This window comes from Bos indicus, chromosome 22 (genome assembly GCF_029378745.1).
Source record: "Bos indicus isolate NIAB-ARS_2022 breed Sahiwal x Tharparkar chromosome 22, NIAB-ARS_B.indTharparkar_mat_pri_1.0, whole genome shotgun sequence".
NCBI classification, from domain to species: domain Eukaryota; kingdom Metazoa; phylum Chordata; class Mammalia; order Artiodactyla; family Bovidae; genus Bos; species Bos indicus.
In genome coordinates this window covers 2,931,267-2,948,598 of record NC_091781.1, presented here as the reverse complement: position 1 = coordinate 2,948,598, position 17,332 = coordinate 2,931,267, and the positions used below count along the sequence as shown (strand labels likewise).

The 17,332-nt window shown below is 44.3% G+C and overlaps 1 pseudogene; it reads right to left on the bottom strand.

Moving 5' to 3' along the window:
- The window catches only part of LOC109575816 (small ribosomal subunit protein uS2-like), a 71,097-nt pseudogene extending 54,060 nt beyond the window's left edge, over nucleotides 1–17,037 (bottom strand).
- Nucleotides 17,038–17,332: the final 295 nt, after the last annotated feature.

Below are 17,332 nucleotides of genomic sequence, written 5' to 3'. Positions count from 1 at the left end.
TCTACCCAACTTCTGTTCTCCTGACTCATCCCTCATTCATGCTGCTGATATACTTATTACAGTCTTTTCATGAACTGACTAAATTTTTACTCATCCAAAAATATTTTTATTTTGCCTTCATACTTGTAGATTGATAACGTGACTGAGAATAGAATCCTAGCTTCAAAACCTCCCCTGTTCAGAACCTCCCTGGTGGTCCAGTGGTTAAGACTCCACATTTCTGCTCAGGAGGTGTGGGTTCAATCCCTGGTTGGGGAACTAAGATCCCATATGCTTCATGGAATGGCAAAAAAAATACCATTTGATTGTCTCAGTAAAAGCAGAAAATTATTTAAAATAACAACAGCAAAAGACTCTCTTGTTAGGTAACTAGTCAGACATGAGCAGGTCCCCCGCCATCCTGGAAGGGGTCATCCTTCCCTCTGTCACCTGGACACTGGTGACCAGAGACCTCCAGTGACCCTCCCCTTTGTGGTTAAGGACTGCTCAGCTTCCAGACTTATCAGCACCAAACCAGATATCAAACACCCAATGGGCTTTCCAAACTGCCAGTACCAGTTCGCAGGCCAGGACCTAACAGATGACCCAGAGTAATCCAGGGTTCACTCTGCCCTTTTAAAAATAAATTCGCATTTACAGTGGTCAACAGTCTCATCAATCAAACAATGTAGAACACAGAGAGGGACTCTACATCACTGAGAAACCAACCTACCCCAGTTGTGGGACCGCTTCTGGTTCTGAGACAGCCCACTCGCCTACTTTTCTCGAGGGTATACTTTTCACTTAGCTTAATAAAACTCCCGGTGCTTGAAGCCACTCTATGTCTCAAGTGAATTCTTTCCCTCGGAAGGACGAGAACAGAGAACTGCCATCCACAGTCAATACCCTTGCCTGCAGAGTGAAGACACTGCTTCCTTATCTTCTGTGGAAACAGGCAGGCTATCTATCACTCTAATCCAGATGCCTGGGTAAACAATTCTCTTCCTCCCGTCTCTAGAAGCTTCTGGGATCCTCTCTCTATCCAGAGTATTGGAATTCCCTTAAGGATATATTAACTGTATTATCATGACTTTTGAGACAGAAACCCTCGTCAGACTCTTCTGTACTGGGTAGGAAGCCCAAGGGGTAGTGTGAAATCAGCTACGGCCACAGGGCTGCTGTAAACAATATTATCAGTTTGGGTCTTTTCCTCCCATCTCGCAGAGGTGGTCTCCTGTGTGTTGGGTTTTCTCTGGCTGACATGGTCCTTCACAACAGCCACTTCTGGTTTCACAATTAACAGATCTGTAAGTGCTGGGAACCTCAGGAAAGGCAGGAGCCAGTCTCTCGTTTTCTGCACAGCTCCCTAAAGAAGCACTAATTGGGCAGTTCTAGAACACAGCAGAGGAGCTCTTAGTTACCAAGAGAAAAAAGCGGAGCAGACAACACAAGTCTACCAAGTGAGCAGTGGGCTTCCTTTTCCCTCTTCCTGCTTGGCACTTGCTGGAACCTTTCCCCGTCTAAGAACTTGTATTCCTTCTACTGAAGAAAATTTCCCTCTATTGTTTCTTAGCTAGGTTCTCTCTTCCTTTTATTCTTTTTCTGGAGCTCATGTTAGAATCAAGCTGGACGTCTAGACCTCTGCTTCCTGCCTCAATGCTCTTTCCCAGTCTCCCAACCCTATCATCCTCACTGGTCAGTGTTGGGGGTTTCCTGGGCTCTGTCTTCAAAATATCTCATCCCCATTCAGCTCCTTACCTAGCCATGATATCTGTAATATCAGCAATCGATGTTTTGATTTTCAGAAACTCTTGCCCATTTTCTGGATGAAAGCTATTTACTCTGGGAACACTGGTGTAAATGGTTTTCCATTATTTGAATCATTTCTATTTCATTTAGATGAGTCATTCTGTTCATCTTTGTGCTCTTGTTCTTTTCCTGACGATTTTCACCAAATACCTGTTTACTTGTTCCTATTTTTGAATTACATGTCGACTGGAAAAAAAAAGCACAACATAAAGGTTGAGAATGATGTTTTATTTGGCAGACATTCTAAGGACTTCAGTCCAGGACACAGCATCTCAGATTACTCTAAGAGGCAGCTCCACAGAGGTAAGGGAGGAGCCAGGATATACAGGAGTGTTTGCAACAAAGATCAGGTAATTGGAACATCAAAAGATTACTATTAAAGAAAACCAGACATCTCAAGTTAAGGAATTTAGTGCTTCTCCATGTGGGGGAAGATGCAAGAAGCTGGACTCACTGCAATAATTTCTTTGATATGAACCTCAGCTCTGCAGACCAGCATCCTGTGCTTTCTCATCCTGAGTGTCCTCGGGGTTCACCCCTGGGGCTGGCTGCAGTGGCTGATGACTTGCTGGCAGGCATCTTACTCCCATCCTGAGTCCCCTGGGGGCAGCTGTACTCTGACAGCTTTACGGCTGCAACATCCTTTGTTTACTGGTGTGGCAGGCGATATTTTTCAGTCACATATGGTTTAGGAGAGTCAGTGTGGATCTTCTTTAAAGCTGTAAAACTTTTTTTACCAGCACCTGAGCCTTGAGGAGAGGCTGAGTGCAGGTTCCAGACAGGACAGTCAAGCATGGAGGGTGTCAATCGGCACACACCCCAAAAACACCCAGGCACGGGCATGCCACAGACAGAGAGCCGCACAGCTACTGCAGCGACAGACTAGACATTTCCTTCCCGGGCACAGCCCTGTCTTCTGTTTTCCTCATCATGTCTGTTGTGGAGATGGGGATTCCTGCACACACAACCCCACCTCACTCACAGACTCCAGCAGTCTCACTGGGGTGTGTCCCAGGACGGATCGCTCTCTTAGGAAAGTCCTTTTGCCTTAGCTCAGGGACAAAGCCCGCTCCGACAAGCCGTTTGGATACATAAGGGATGAGCCATCAGCAGCACTGTCTACACAGTGAACAGCTCTGGTGGTTGTTCCATGGCCCCTCCACCCTGGTGCTGATGTTGACTCCAGGCTGGAAGATGCTCTGGACTTCTGTTTCTACCTGAGCTTGCCTCATCAGGCCAATCCCCCCGGTTTTCCACCTTCCACACACTCGGCAAAAGCTCTGCCCACCAACAGAGTGAACAGTACCTTCAATTGTTCTCCTTGTACTTTAAATCTTTAAAAAAAAATTTTTTTTTCTAATTTTAATGGAAGGGAGAAGAGTGAGATGCATATCATCAGACTACCATTTTGAGTCAGAAGCCTCTGGGCACCAATTAAATCCTACTGGATTGACAAAAATTTAAATGGCTGGTAACACTGCAAGATGGCAAATGTGTGAGAAATGGTGAGAAATTTCCCGCAGAGCAAAGGAGGCTGGGATAGCCTTCTTGGAGGGAATGTGACAGTCACCATCAACATATTAAATGTCCATAATTCCTGATTTTTTGTAATAGCGTATTTATAATCTACTCTACAGAAACACTAGCGTGACTGTCAATGATATATTGTGGGATTGTGTTTACCAAAGCACTCTACCCAAAAGCAAATATGCAGTTGAAGGCATACACAGGGCAATGATTGAACAAGACTGCACATCCATAAGATGGGTAAAGAAGGAGTGTGATCTGTTTGTGACAGCTTTGAAAGACACCCAAGATATATGATTAACAGTAGCAAGTCACACAAGCGTGTGTTTTTGATGACGCATCTTAATATAATAAAATTAAACAGTGGATATTTAAGATGTGCCTTGCACATCCTGACATATTATAAAATGCTTCTAATATATTTCTTTTCCCTGCTTCTCCTTTTTCATTTGCAATCTCTGTGTAAACCAGGCCCACAGTTAATGGATACTGACAATTAAAATCAAGCAATAAGAATGCATGAAATGCAAGATTTCTCTGAAAAAATAAAGTACTCATACAATATACTGACCAAAAAAGTGTTGTAAATCATAAGTAAAACATGTGAGTGTTTAGAAACATTTAATTACCTATCATTTTCATAGTCACACCTCCCAAATTTTAGGTATGCAAATTCTGTAGCTAATGTCAGCATCCTTCACGCCAAAATCTGAATGCATCTTCATTAAGGCAAAAATATTTTCACCAATGTCTGTGTGACAACTTGCTGAATCAGTTTCCAGTGGTGTGCCACGTCCACAGAGGCTCTGTGTACTGTTCTCTTTCCTTTCTCTTTCTCCACAAACTCTCTTTCCCCTTCTTTGAACGTGTCAAAGTAAAGAACAGCAGAGCCAGGACTGGAATTTTTAGGTGAAAAGCAAAATTTTTCATAGATAGAAACAATAAAGCTTAGGCTTGTTTTACAATTTCAAATGTGACATATGAATACACTCACTGCAGCTAGAAGTGCTTAAGCAAGTTTCACTAATAAGCCCATCAAAGTCATTCTGTATTTCTGTCACAGTGGTTTTGATTTAGAGCATTTTTTTATTCTTTCTTAGAATCTGCATCTTTCTGCTTATATTGCCCATTTGTTCTTGCATGTTGTCTACATTATCCATTAGAGTCCTTAGAGGATCACTCACTCTGACTATTCCAACATCCCCACCATATTTAAGTCTAATTCTGATGCTCACTCTGTCTCTGCAAACTGGCTCTGCCAAGTGCCTTATAGTATGCCTTGTAATTTTGTGTTGCAAGGTGGACGTGATGGACCGGGTAAAAGGCACTCCAGCATAGTAAGCAGGCCCTTAGTGACGTGAGTGTGGGGAGGGGAAGCAGTCCCCGTCCAGCAACTGCGTCTCCCCTGAGCCTGTGCCCCAGGCTGTGACCTTTGCACATGCTTATCAGTCCCCACCTCACCTGTCTTAGGTGAGACAGGATGGCAGGAGGGGGCCTTCCTCAAGGTAGGTTCTGATAAAACACCAGTCCACTGGGCTCTGGTGAGCTAGTCTACCTTGAAAGCAAGCCTTGTTAAGAAGAACAGAACGCTCCGGCATATTTTCAGACTGGTCACCTTACCCCTCTCCATGTTGGAAGCACATGGTGATTTCTCTCCCATCTTCACTGTGAGAACCTGGTGCTCCTGGAGGCAAAACCCAAGTGCAGGGATCCCCAAAGACCAGGCGCCACTGCAGCTCTCAGCCCTCAAGCTTGCCTGAACTGAGTCTCCAGTGATTCACCCGAGCTGTGGTGCAGGCTTTCCCGCTCTGGCACTGGTTCCTGCAGAGACGTCTGCTCCAGGTAAGTTATGATACTGTGTCTGCTTGCCTCTCCTGTTTGAGGGGCAGCAGTTTGCCCTGTGACCTGGGTTCTCTGCTGGATCTAAGAGGAGTTGTTGATTTTCCATTTGTTCATCTTTTTTCTTATTATGTAGATGGCAGAGAAGACATCCAAGCTCCTTACTTATCAGAACAGGAAAAAGGGAAATTTTATAACTCTTAGTACAGACTGCTTATTTGAAATGTGTCTGTGTTTGGAAGTATCTTTTTGCCTTTTCATACTATTCATGCTTTTGAACTGTGGTGTTGGAAAGACTCTTGAGAGTCCCTTGGACTGCAAGGAAATCCAACTAGTCCATCCTAAAGGAAATCAGTCCTGAATATTCATTGGAAGGACTCATGCTGAAGCTCCAATACTTTGGCCACCTGATGCAAAGAACTGAATCATTGAAGACCTTGATGCTGCAAAAGCTTGAGGGCAGGAGGAGAAGGGGATGACAAGGGATGAGGTGGTTGGATGGCATCACTGACTTGATGGACATGAGTTTTGAGCAAGCTCTGGGAGTTGGTGAAGGACAGGGAAGTCTGGCGTGCTGCAGTCCATGGGGCATCACAAAGTCGGACATGACTGAGCGACTGAACTGTTGGAAGTATCTACTCCTATTAATTTTTTAAATTACAAAATGAAGGGAGAAGTCTTAAACAGATTTATTCAGTAAATTAGCAGCAGGTCATATGAGAGTTTAGAGTCTCTGTTTATCAGACTAACACTTCTACTAATAGGGTCATACTTACCTCCAACGCCATGCCTGGAACTTTTCCTGTTAGAAACTGGTGGTTACAAAGCCTTTAACTCTAGCTGGTGTGGGTGGGGATGGAGAAGAGAGATCCTACTAATCCTTTGCCTTTACTAAGTTATTAATGAGATTAACAGTTGATGCCTTCAGATGCAAGGAAGCTATTAAGAATTAGGGCAGCTTCAAATCAAAACTACATGATATCACCTCACACCAGTCAGAATGGCCATCATCAAGAAATCTACAAACAATAAATGCTGGAGACAGTGTAGTGAAAAGGGAACCCTGTAATACTGTTGGTGGAAGTGTAAATTGGTACAGGCATTTTGGAGAACAGTATGGAAAAAAAAATTACAAATAGAGTTACCATATGATCCTGCAATTCCACTCTTAGGCATGTGACTGGAGAAAACCATAATTTGAAAAAATTCATGCACCCCAGTGTTCGCTGCAGCACTATTCACAACAGCCAAGACATGGAAGCAACCTAAATGTCCATCAACAGAGGAATGGGTAAAGAAGATGTGGTACATATACAATGGAATAGTACTCAGCCATAATAAAGAATGAAATAAGGCCATTTGTAGCAACATTGGATGGGCCTAGAGATCATCATACTGAGTGAAGTAAGTCAGAAAGAGAAATACAATTACCATATGATACCACTTATATGTGGAGTCTAAAACATGACACACAAGGGAGAGAGGATATATGTACACATACGGCTGCAGAACTAACATTGTAAAACAATTATACTTCAATTGAAAAATCTATGACATAATTGAGCCTATGAAACAGAAACAGAACCAGGGACATAGAGAACACTGGTGGTCGCCAAGCAGGGGGTAGTTAGGGGATGCATGGAGAAGGAGGTTGGGGTTAACAGACGTAAGCCTTTATACATAGAATCAATAAATAACAAGATCCTACTGTACAGCACAGATATATTCAACTTCCAATGATAAACCATAATGAAAAAGAATATTAAAAGAGGCCTGTACACATATATAACTGAGTCACTTTGAGCTACAGCAGAAAATAACACAACATCGTAAATCAACTGTATTTCAATTTTTTTTTAAGTGACACTTCATTACACTCAGAGCATTTATAATGCTTGATACTAAATGCTTATTTGAATGTGTCTAATCTGGGAGCATGTATTTCCTACTATTATATCATACATATGAGAAAATTTTGCTTATATTAAACAAATAAGTCCACTAAATTAGCAGCAGGTTGTACATCAAAAGTCAGCAGCCTTGCCTCTCAGACTAGCTCCTCTGCTATCAGGGTAAAGCCCAGGCTGACCAGTGCTGCCCAGAGCCTCTGCGCTAGTTCCAGACTCATGCGTCTCTGAAGTCCCAGGTCCAGGAGCTTTCTCTCTTCACTGTGCATCTCTGCGTTGATTCCTACTGACTAGGTGTTGCCCACAACGCTCTCTATCTGGTGAAACCAATACAGTTTGAAGGAAGGATGTATAGCTCTTTGATGCCTACTGCTAACTGTCAGGGACAGAGGGCCACAAGCTCACATACCAGTGCTGGAGAAAGACAGTCAAGGGTACAAAACCACCAGGGACCACTGAGGGGAGTGGGCAGCTCCATACGTTCATATTTTTCACATGAAATCCAAAAAAGCAAACTTGGTTTCCTTTTAAATATTTTCCCACAGTTGAATAAAAGCTTCATGCTGAAAAACCCAACATGATACAGTCATATTCCCCTGAATCAAAACCCCTACATTCTTCATTCATTAATCACATTCTGCCATCGTGGTAGCTTTAGAAAATTAAATTAGTTCTCACTGACAAAATACTTAAAGGGAAGAAAGAAGAGGCTCAAACCACTCCCCAAAATGTAAAATAGTCCCAGAAGACTGAATTAAAGCATTCATTTTAGTTTTGCCGGGGTCCACGTCTCCTCGGGCATCTTCTGTAATCTTTTATTTAGAGGGAAAAATTATTCAGCTGTCTGCCTGTACTTTCTCCTTAAGGCATTTAGCCCCAAAGAAAGAGGAAACAGGAAAATATATTTAAAGAAAGTCCAAAATATAAGAAATGAGGAAATAGATTACAATTGAAGCAATTTCTGCAGGAGCTAGACCATGGTGTCATTTGGAGTAAGCCTGGATACACAGGCGACATGTGACTCACTCCGATTTTTCATAAAGAAGTGGAATTTGTAGTGATAGAAAGAGCTCCCAGCTCTAAGAAAACAAAAGTAGCAACAATCAACAACACTGATGTCTTTTCTCACCAAAGCGCTATTCGTGGACAAAGGAACTGAAGTGGAAAAATAACTTCAGATTTCAATCTACTCTGTGGAGTGATTCGCACAAATATACACAGAAAATGGCCTTAAATGGTAATCACCTGAACACCGTACAATACACTTTCGTAGTAGACCACTCTGGGGTTGAAGAGTGGATTCGTACACTTACCAACAGCCTGGAGGTCACTGGGAGGAACCTCTCATTCTAACACGAGCTCCCTTAACCACTCCTGCCAAAGGAGAATCTAAAAATGCTGAAGGTCTCCAGATAAGACTGCTGGGTCACAGCCAAAGCTTAACATCCTCCACTAACAGGAGATGATCTTGGGCAGGGAGCTGAAACCTCCCACCTCAGCAATTCCACCTGTCTCTTCCCTTGTTGATTCAGACACGGATGCTCCTCCAGTGATAAGCTGGTCCCTTACTGGGAACGTATCATCAGCTTGTCCCTGGGGATAAGCCACCGTCCTGTTTGACCCCTGCTTCTGGTTCTTCCTTCACAACACTCCAAACAACTTGGAGGCTCCCAAAGAAATCCTCTGGCTCAGGAAAAAAAGTAAAGTACAGAAGAGAGTGAAGAGGTCCTTCATGTAGGAGGAGACATCCACAGTTGGGTCTCCGAGATGCCACTGTGGGGTGGGGAAGCCAAGGACAACTCTGCAAAGGATGCAGGGAGACAAATCATTCCTTTCTAACCTTCATCCCAAAGACACTTCTTAACGCTGACATTTGTGCGTGTGTGTGTGTCCATGCGTGCACTCAGTCGTGTCCGACTCTTTGCAACCCTAAGGACTGTAGCCTGCCAGGCTCCTCTGTCCATGGGATTTCCAAGGCAAGAACTGAAGCAGGTTGCCATTTCCTTTCTGGGGGAATCTTCCTGACCCAGGGATTGAACACACATCTCTTGCATTGGCAGGTGGATTCTTCACCTACTAACATTTCCTACTAACATTTATCTACAAGTGAGTTCACCACAGCCCTGTTTATAATAGGGGGAAATTAGAAGCAACCCAACGTCCAACATTAAGTAAATAGCTGCTTACACTTATATGGACATTGAGAAGAACAGTCATCCATGAAAAGCACTGCTGTTGGGTGTGCATTAACACAGAAATGCTTTATATTGTGTTACTTATGAGAGTAAGCTGCAATACTGCACACACAGAGCATTCTGTTTGTTTCACTGTATATGTGTTTGTGTGTGTGTGTCTAAAAATACTGGCCTAGAAAAATACACCCCAGGACACTGGGAGCCGTGATTGCTGGGTTGGTAGGGTTATGAGGGTTTTGCTCTTCTTGTTCTTACCTATGAGAATGTTCTGATTTTTCTTACAGTGAGCATATTGCTTTTTGGAAAATCCCATGGATGGAGGAGCCTAGTGGGCTGCAGTCCATGGGGTCGCTAAGAGTCGGACACGACTGAGCGACTTCACTTTCACTTTTCACCTTCATGCATTGGAGAAGGAAATGGCAACCCACTCCAGTGTTCTTGCCTGGAGACTCCCAGGGACGGGGGAGCCTGGTGGGCTGCCATCTATGGGGTCGCACAGAGTTGAACATGACTGAAGCGACTTAGCAGCAGCAGCAGTCAGAAAAAATCTAGTAGTTCTTTTATATTTGAAAAACTTTCATAGGGAAGATGACTTGCTATTTTGTACAAAACTAAGTAGAAAAGTGGAACAGTTCAGATAAATAAATTAGATAAACCTATTAACATCAGATGAATAAATCAGGGTCTAGAGATTCCCCTGGAGGTCCGGTGGTTAGGACTCTGCTTTCCTGTGCAGGGGATGTGGGTTTGACCCCTGGTCAGGGACCTAGGATCCCACATGCCCCACAGCCAGAAAACCAAAACAGAAGAACAGAAGTAATGTTGTGACAAATTTAATGAAGACTTTAAAAACAGTCCACATCAAAAATAAATAAAAACCAACAAATAAATAAATTAGGGGTCTAGAGGGGGGACACATTAGAGAAAGAGCAAATGAGAAGTTAGAAGGGGGAGAACCAGTGGGTCCCCCAGTCTGAAGCTCCTGGGGACACCCCACCCCGCTGGCTGCCCCCCATCTAAGCCCTGCATTCTGGCTCCACACCTCCCTCCGTGGCCCTGGGCTGATCTCAGCTATTGCGCTGTACCTGCATCTTCACCACACTCTCTTGTGACCTGCAGACTGAGACCCAACCTCCAGAAGTCGTCCTGACCCACGCAGTTCTGCATATCTAAAACCACAGCCGTCACTCCCTCCCCACCAGCCTGCTCCTTCCAGGGATTCCTTCTCTATGCAATGGCATCACCAGCACCCAAGCCAACATATCAGGCTTACTTTAAACTCTTCCCTGTTACTCTTCAAGCAGCTCAAGACACAGGATGCCATGCTCACTACCTGAATGTCTCTGGTCTCCTCTTAACCTCCTCCCGGCCTCAGCCCCACCCGCCCCATTATCCGTGACCTGCAGCAGACGCATCTTCCCTCCAGGTCAACACCTAAGCGTGCTATCTCTTCCCTGAGCAGAGCCACCTGGTACCCACTCGCCTGCAAGATCAAGTCCAAATGGCTTTCTACCAAGCATGAGGCCCTTTAAAATGGATCTTTCCGGTCTCAACACTCTTGACTGCCACCAACGACATCATGCCCCACCATAAACACACTCAGGACCCACCAAGTCCCAAACATCATTCCCTGCATCCATTTCTACTGCCTGAAACCCCCTGTCCTTTCGCTCTTCTCGTCTGCTCTTTAGCGTCTTTCTCAGACACCGAGTCTCCTCTGATCACAGCCACAGACCCACCCCGAGCAGTTACTTCTTCCCACTGTGCAGTGACAACATCAGCGCCGCCCTGTCTTACGCTTCCCACACCTTCACTCCCATGCTGCTCTCGTCCCCAGTGAGACGATGCGGGGTCCTTTCCCACGTCTTCTGTTGCAGCGGGGAAAGCAAGGTAGTCACTTCTCTGGTATCTCTTACAGCCAGGAATAGCTGTATGAAACACCCTGGCTGAGGAGACACCAGGGCAAAACCGCTGGGGAATGTCTGCATAATTTTTCTGTCTTCCTGATAATGGCAAACAGCTGACACTTCCTCTTGCTCTCACCTGGCACATGAATGTGACACCTTGGACTTCAGAAGCTATCTTGCCAACATGAGGGAAAAGCCTAGAGCGTCACAGAATCTACAGCCTGACCCCCTGGAGTCCTTGAACAACACATACAGCCACCAATCTGCAGACTTAAAAGGTGAGAAAAGTCAACTCTAGCTTTATAGCTATTTTTCACATTGTCTGATGCTTGCTGTATCCCTAACTGATATTTTTATGAGCAAATTAATGCAGCAATAACTACTGGGGATCTACCAGTCTCCTGACACTACACTGAGTATTTCTGTTCGCTTTATTTAACCTTTAGGCAGCACCACTTCTATATACAGAGTTGGAGACTCCTGTACTGAAAATGTAAGTAACTTCTCAACCAGCACACACAGCTATGGAGTTTCTGAGCCAGGATTCCAACTCAGTGTGGTCTGATTTAAAAGCTTGTTCTTTCTGGCACTTTTGAAGACTGATTCAATGAGGCGAGACCAAGAAGAGGGCCATGTTGAAGACTGACGTGGGTTTGTAAGCCCAGCAAATGAGAAAATCCATATCAGCTGAAACCATTTACCAGTTTACCAAGGAGTCAGTATTGGAGGGTAGAACAGAGTTGGCAATGGATGCGTTCCTTCTAAACTGCCTTCACAAGAATTATCAGTCCTACTTCTCTTTGTTACAGGAGACTGGACTCTCCTCTGTAAAACTAAAATGGTCACTTACTGTCCAGAGATCCATTCTTTGAGATATTTGTGAATTCATTCTCAAAGGCGACCCATGTTCAGAGAAAGGCTGGGCGTTTATGTGCATGCAAAGGCATTACAGGACAGGAAATGTCTGTGTCCAGAAGTGAGGAGGCCATGTCTGGGTTTAAGAATGATTTTTAAAGCAGCAGAAAAACACCTCCATAGCATGATGTAAGGATCAAGAAACACATGATTTAATTTAACCTAGAAATATGAGACCAAAAGCCAAAGATATTCATTCTACTTCTCTAAATCTGATGGACCCCATACTTCGGAAGAAAGGGGAGGGCTTTCTAGTGGTTAGAATGTATTTTAATCTCAGGTCCACCACAAACTGTATTAGCTCTGAAACTCAATTAGCTTAATGGGCAAATGAGGTGATACCTTATAAAATTTTGTGAGGATAATTAAATGAGATAACAGAGAAGCAAAACATTCAGGTCAATGCCTGGCCCCAGTAAGTGCTGGATAAGTGGTATAATAGTAATAAATGACAACAACAATGGCTGAGAAGTACCTCAACTGAAGGGTGACCATGTCCACGCTGGGGACAAAAGAGGTGCCTTAGGATGCAAGTTGGAGTACTACTGCTGGCTGTGCCATGAGAAAGAAGTCCATGGACACTTGGGATAAACAGGAATGACTGCTTCCTAGGGAGGGGCGAGTGTGTCTTGAAGACCTTACATATTTTAGAATAATCCTGAGAAAGAATGGTGGGTGTTTATTGCTTTCAAAAGTGGTACCCTCCTACGCCCGTCCCATTTACCAACAGTATGAACGGTTTACAATGCACTTAGCCCCCAGGCTTGAAATTGTCATTCTTGCTAAAATTTTTACTATGGGATTGGGTTCACACTGCTTTAAATTTTACTCATCAAGTAAAGCAATAACAACTTGTATCACAAAATTTCACATCTGCATGATTTCATAAAATGGGAGCAAGCCAAGTTCTGAAGTCTGGGGCCTCTGGTAGGGCTGCTTATCTTTCTATCAAAATCCACCCTCAGCTCCAACCTCCACCCCTTCCAGAGAAAATGGACTCAGCGGCTGCATTTCTCCCTGCAGTCCTAGGTGAGCTCTGTGAGCTGCAACTTTATGAGGGACACTTGCAGAACCACCCAGAGGAGCCGCCTGCCTTCCTGACCTGTGGAAATTGTGTGCAATAAGAGGTCTGTATTGTTTGTTAAGTTTGCGAGTGATTTTTTTATGCAGCAATAGGTACTAGCTCACTAGCCTCTTTTACAGATGAATAGAGAGCTGGCTCTACTGCAGCTGAAAAACTTTGTCTGTCTTTAATTCTTTTTAATGCTTCCTGGAAATAGAGGAGTAGGCCATGCCAGACATCATGTACGTATTACACTGAGTTTTCTTCAACCTAGTCCCATGATGAAATCAGGCTCTTTGTATCAGGGCAGCAGAGGGTTTACTCGTAAACTCTTTCATATGACCCTTGTTCGTATGGAAGGCAAATGTGAAAGTTTCTTTCTGTGTGTGTGTGTGTGTGTGTGTGTGTGTGAATGTGTGTGTGCGTGTGTGTTGGTTTTTAGAACTGAAGAAAACATGGCTAACTGATCACAGCAGAAACTTCATTCAGGGAATCTGAGACTGTCTTTAGAGCCTCACACGTCCCGTGAGATGCGCTCAAGTCACCTTCATTCTTGAGCTCCTCACGGCATGTGGCCCTTCTCCCGTCCCAACTGAGAACCTGCCCACAAGACTCCTGTAGGTTTATCTTTCTTGACTGAGGACGACTGGCAGGCTGGTTGGAAGTGTCACAGAGTCTGGTCATGCTGGCTTGATCCCTAATCATTTCTCTCTCTCCATTTGCAGGAACCATCACTCATTCTGACCTCACATCAGGCCTAGTAACAGAGCCCCACACGGGAAAACTACAACAGGAAGGGCCAGAACCTACTGAACAAGACCATGCCACACCTCGTCAGGTGCTACCGGGGTCAGAGGTCAGATTATCTGAGGACCATTCTGACCAGCAGGCCACCACACAACACTGGTCTGATTCCAGGGAACCAATCCTCCTCTGAAATGGCTGATTTCTTTTTTTCCCAATCTAAATTCTTCACCAACCAAACCTGAAATCTAGAAAATATTAAAGAGTTACTTGGTATTCTCATAGTAACCTAACAGACCCTATGATATCATTTTCATGAACACTGCATCACGTCTTAATACATAGTATAGGTAGGGTACCCTCTCCCTGTTAGCTTGGTGATGGTCTGCACACCAGCACTTAAGTGCATCCTGCAATGATCCCCCACCTGGAGTCTTTGAAGATGGTCCTGTTGTTCCATAAATAATCCTCGTCATTGCCAAAAAAAAAAATCACAAGAACTCTGCACTTGCCCATGATAAAGCTGCCTGGGGTAAGTTATACAAAGGTGGGCACATTAGGGTCTGAGGCCACATTTTGTTTCTTTTGAACAAAATTTTATTGGAATACAACCACATCCATTTATCTATAGGTTGTCTATAGCAGCTCCCACACTACAACAGTGTGAGTGAGTGGCTGAGGCAGAGAGTCTATAGCTCACCAGCCAAAGATGTTTACTATCTGGCCCTTTGCAGAAAAAGTCTGCCAACCTCGGAAATAAAGCATGACCCCATACCTCTCACTCTGGGGTCTGAATGTATTAACTGGTGGGGGCCCTTCTCCACACCTCTCACAGACTGAGAGTTCATTTTTTGGCCTAGTAAAGTCAATGTAGCAAATGTTATACATCAAACCTTTCAAGATTTTGAGTGGAGTCAGCAGAATCTTCCCTGTCAACCAAGAATTTCCTTACTTGTGCTTCAGTTCAGTTCAGTTCAGCTCAGTCGCTCCCAAAATTAAAAATGGAATCTGGATTGCTTGTAAGTTTTTAACACTTTTCATATCCATTGAATAAGGTTAAGCACTGTCTTTTTTCCAACATGACTTACTTAGCTGGCCACCAATATTTTACAGGGTTAACTGTTCTTAGCCTTCTGGTGTGTTTCTAGAAAGAAACCATGTAAACTATTTGGGATACCATGTTTTTCTTGATTTGAAGTCATAAGCATGGATTAATCCACATTGTACAAGATAGGAAAATGCTTGTAGCAAAATTTAATACAAGTATAAGAGCTACGGGATTTGAATTCACTGGTTTGGAAACAGGAAGCATATATATTTTGTCAGTGAGACAGAGAATCTTTGTTACAGTCTAAGAAAATTGTTTTTAGGGGGGACAATTCCCATCATCCACCTTCGAAGCAACAGAGGGAGTCACAGTGGGTATCAGTTTGTTAACAGCAAAGACAGTGCTTAGAATTTTTGGCTTAAAGAACTTTCTCCTTTGCAGCAGACTTGCTGCTTAGAATTAGATCTGACAAAAGGATGAATTAGCAGATTTGGGGTTCCTGACAACCCTGTAACAAGGACAAGTCTTAGACAGTCTCTGTTTAAACCTTCCCCTCAAAATATTCTCCTCATGAAGTATATACAAAGGCATAGTCCAAAAATCTAGAACATTCTCTGCCAAGGGCGTCCAGCCTTGGCACTGCTGACCTTTGGGGTCTGATGATTTACAGCTGTGGGAGGCCTGGACATCACAGGAAATGTGGCAGGATCCATGGCTTTTACCCACAAGATGCCAGGAGCATCCCATCCCTGACTGAGAACCACAAATATCTGCAGGTATTGCTGATATTTCAGGGGGCAGAGGGAAGACAGAATAGCCCCTGCTTGAGAATCATTCCTTAAGAGAAGGTTAGACCTTTATTTTTGTTATTATTTGATTGATTGATTGATTGATTGATGGCCACGCTGGGTCTTCCTTGCTGGGCTCGGACTCCTCCAGCTGTGGCAAGCCGGGACTGTAGCGCCTGAGCTTCTCACCGCGGGCGCTTCTGCTGTGGAGCATGCGCTCTAGGTGCACGGGCTTCAGCAGCTGTGCGTGTGAGCTTAACTGCCCAGTGGCAGGTGGAATCTTCCCCGACCAGGGATTGAACCCATGTCCCCTGCACTGGCAGACTCTTAACCTCTGGACCACCAGGAAAAGTCCAAGATTATACCTTTAACTTTCCCAAAGATGGTTATTTGGTTTACCTATACAAACCAACTTATCCATACAGTTAGCAGCAAACCTATTCCCTTTTAAGAGAAAGCGGCTACGTATCTTTTCCCAGTTTTCATCATAACTGTGCTAAAAAGGAGAATACTTTGCTCAGAAAACTCCTCCAACTTAGTTTCTCTGGTTGTCATCTTCCACTGCAGCACCCAGATTTCCTCCTAAGTCTGATCAACATGGAGAAGGCACCACAGGCATCTACAGAGACCCTCTTTCAGCTCGGGGTCTTCCCAGCCTGCCCTGACTCCGCAGCGGTGAGGAACAGTCTCTTTTAACTGATCAGGGCCAAAGACTAAGCAGCCTGCATAAGCTGGAGAGCCCACTGCAATGAAGGGGTGCCTCGCACACTGACATTAACAGAATTTCTTATGACAGCGCCAACAGTTGGATGTGGCTGTTTTCCTTATGATCCTTTTAAATCCCCAATTCAATTACCAGGCTCATTTTTCTGATGAATCATCAGCAGAAAACCAGGCTGTCTTTTAGAGAGCGCTGTGACCCTCAGCTGAAACATCATTTCTGTTCGACTCTGTTTTACCTACTTGGCACTGAACAGACACTTAGTCTGGCCCTGAAGGTTAGCCCTGTCGAGAATCTGCAGTGTCTCTTACACAGCTGAAGAGAAAATGAAAAGGGAAAAACGCGACAAACAACAGAGCAGCCGTGTGGCTACTACACTGTTGCCTCTATATTCGACGCCGTAGAGATGCAGATCTCCAATCCAGGCCACAGGAAAACTGATGCATCAAAATAAGAATCTCTTAGATATTTTCAAACATCACAGCAGCTGTGAGATGCTGGGTCCTCAGGATCGTTTTCCCCTCTGGAAGCTCTTTCTCTTTCCCTCTACCCTCCTCACCAGAGGGATCCACACCAGCAAGGTGACATCTGACATGTTGACACTGATGCAGAGACCACATCCTGTAGAATCCAAGGCCCGTGCCACGAATGAGGGGGTTTCTTGGAATTCCAAAATTGTCTGAAAATTTAAATAGGAGAAAAAATGGACAGGTGCCTGCCCAGCATTTAGGCTGTGACTCCCAGCTGAGGGCCTTTGTTAGAGCAACGCACAGGTAACTCTACACACTATGAGTGGTGTGTGTGAGAAGGCTCTGTGCTTATAGCAAGGAGGCTCCAGGGACCGAAAATCCAGTCGTGACTTGATTTTACCGTTTGTGCACCTTGTTAGG